Genomic DNA, 2,859 nt, shown 5'->3' on the forward strand with positions numbered 1-2,859 from the left:
TGTAAGCTAGGAAAAGAAACTGTTTCTCTTCAGGTTGGTTTCCTTATCTCCACAATGGTGAGAAATTACCTGTTTTCCAGCATTAGAGAAAGATTAAATAAGTTTCTATATATAAAGTGCTTGGCATATAGAAATTACACAACAAATAAGTTCGCTTCCACTCTTTACCCTCCCTCCCTGAAAACCTAATAAGAACCACTGGAACACAGTTTCTCAGAAAAACAGTCTGTTTCTTCAGCCCCCATGATGGCCCAGCCCAATCACCAAACCACACCTTACTCTGCAGAGTTTTCACAGGTGCATAAGGCAGAATGCAAACTCTGGTTGACCAGAAATCTCACAATGACTTCTAACCAGTCTGGGCTAAACTCTCCCTGTGGCTATGGAGGGGTTGGTCAGTAGCTATACCTAGGTTTGAGTCTCAGCTTGGTGACGTACAAGCTGTGAGACATGAGATGGCTTCATGAAACTTGCTGAGCCTCAGCGTCCTCCTCTGCAAAATGAGGGTGAGAACTCCTTTATGGAATCATTTCCAGCATTGCACACATGCATGTTAAGAAGCCTACCACCGGCTGTAGTCCCAAGTGGTGCTGCTGAAATGGGCAAGTTCATGAAACCCAAGAACGTGGTTCTGATCCTGGCTGGATGCTACTCCAGACGCAAAGAAGTCATTGTGAAGAACACTGATGATGGCACCTCAGACCGACCCTAGAGCCATGCTCTGGTGGCTGGAATCGACTGCTATCCCTGCAAAGTGACAGCTGCCATGAACAAGATGAAAATCACCAAGGGGTCAAAGATCTAGTCTTTTATGAAAGTTTATAGTTATAATCACCTTGTGCCCACAAGGTAGTTTGTGGATATCCCCTTGGACAAAATTGTTGTCAACAAGGATGTCTTCAGAGACCCTGCTCTCAAACACAAGGCCCAGTGAGAAGCCAAGGTCAAGTTCAAGGAGAGATACGAGACCGGCAAGAACAAATGGTTCTTCCAGAAGCTGCAGTTTTAGGTCTGTCTCGTTTCAGTTATTAAAAATACCAAAACAAAACAAAACAAAAAGCCTACATCACAAATGTGGTGATCTTTATAAAAAACTCTGCCAAGTTGTTACCCAATTGGGTCATCGTCTGCATTTTTTTATAACTAGTAGAGAATATTTTCACTTGTTTATTAGCCATGAACATTTCTTCTTCCATAAATTGCATGCTTATATCCTGACTCACATCTTAAAAGATACCATGAAATAAATTTTTAATACTAAACTATCACAGACAGTACCATCACAGTCAGCTGTTGTAAATTCGGCCCAGCCTCACTATTCGTCACTGTTTTTAAAAAAATTACAAGATGAATGCTAAATTGAAGAGAAGTAATCAACAGTAAATAGAAACATATTAGTAAATGAATCTCTTTCTCTTCGCCGGTATTTAAGATATAGTAGTTCACGCTCTTCTAAATGCCTGAAGATTTTGTAGAGAATCATCATTATTAATATTCTTTGTTATACCACTGTTACAAACAGGTGAAATAAACAACCACCTAAAAAACATGATTTAAGGGTTACCAAGAAGGATAAAGGGAAAATACCAAATATCCTGGCCCTGGACTCATGTAGACTATGTGAAAAATATAAAAACACATGTCTTCAAAAGAAACAGTGGTGATCAAATTAACCCATTGTGAATACGTTTCTAATAATATTGTTAAATAGTTAGCCAGAAATAAACCCTAACATTTATGGTCAATTCATTTTCAACAATAGTGTTAGGAAAACTGGCAAAAGAGTTAAGTGCTAGGACAACATGCAAAAGACTGAAGTTGGACCACTACCTCATAATACACTCAAGAATTAACTCAGGGACTTCCCTGGTGGTCCAGTGGTTAAGAATCTGCCTTCCAATGCATGGGATGCAGGTTTGATCCCTGGTCGGGGAACGAAGATCCCACGTACCGCAGGGCAACTAAGCCTGCGCACCACAACTACGGAGCCCGAGTGCTCTGGAGCCCACATGCCACAACTAGAGTGAAGCCCACGCGCCACAACGAAGAGCCCACATGCCACAACAAAGATCCCGCATGCCGCAACTAAGACCCAATGCAGACTAATTAATTAATTAACTTAAAAAAATGAATTAACTCAAAGTGGATCAAAGACCTTACACTAATGTAAATGCTAAAACTCTTAGAAGAAACTCTTAGAAGACCTTGGGTTAGGCAATTATTTCTTAAGTATGACACCAAAAGCACAAATGATAAAAGAAGATTGATAAATTGGATGTTATCAAAATTAAAGACTTTTGTGCTTCAAAGGACACCATCAAGAAAGTGAAGAGACAACTACAGAGTGGGAGAAAGTATTGCAAATCATATTTCGGAAAAAGAACTCATATCTGGAATATATGAAGGATACAACTCAATAATAAAAAAGACGACCCAACTTGAAAATGGGCAAAGGATTAAATAGATCCTTCTCCAAATAAGAGATATAAATGCACAGAAAAAATGCTCAAAATCATTTGTCATTAGGAACATGCAAATCAAAAGGATAATGATACACCATTTCAAATCCACTAGAATGTTTATAATCAAAAAAAAAATAGTAAGTGTTGTCAGGCATATGGAGGGATTGGAACCCCCATCCATTGCTGGTTGGACTGTTAAAATGGTGCAGCCACTTTGGAAAACAGTTTGGTAGTTATTCAAACAGTCAAACATAGCAATTTTACTCCTGGGTGTACAACCAAGGTAATTGAAAATATATGGCCACACGAAACTTGTACACAAGTTTCCATAGCAGCATTATTCATAAAGCCAGAAAGTGGAAACAACCCAAATATCCTCCACCTGAAGAATAGATAA

General features: G+C 39.1%; 1 pseudogene; it reads left to right on the forward strand.

Annotated features, from left to right (window-relative positions):
• The first annotated feature begins 598 nt into the window (after positions 1-598).
• LOC132518213 (large ribosomal subunit protein eL27-like) lies at positions 599-1,009 on the forward strand (annotated as a pseudogene).
• Positions 1,010-2,859: the final 1,850 nt, after the last annotated feature.

Source organism: Lagenorhynchus albirostris, chromosome 3 (genome assembly GCF_949774975.1).
Source record: "Lagenorhynchus albirostris chromosome 3, mLagAlb1.1, whole genome shotgun sequence".
Taxonomy (NCBI): domain Eukaryota; kingdom Metazoa; phylum Chordata; class Mammalia; order Artiodactyla; family Delphinidae; genus Lagenorhynchus; species Lagenorhynchus albirostris.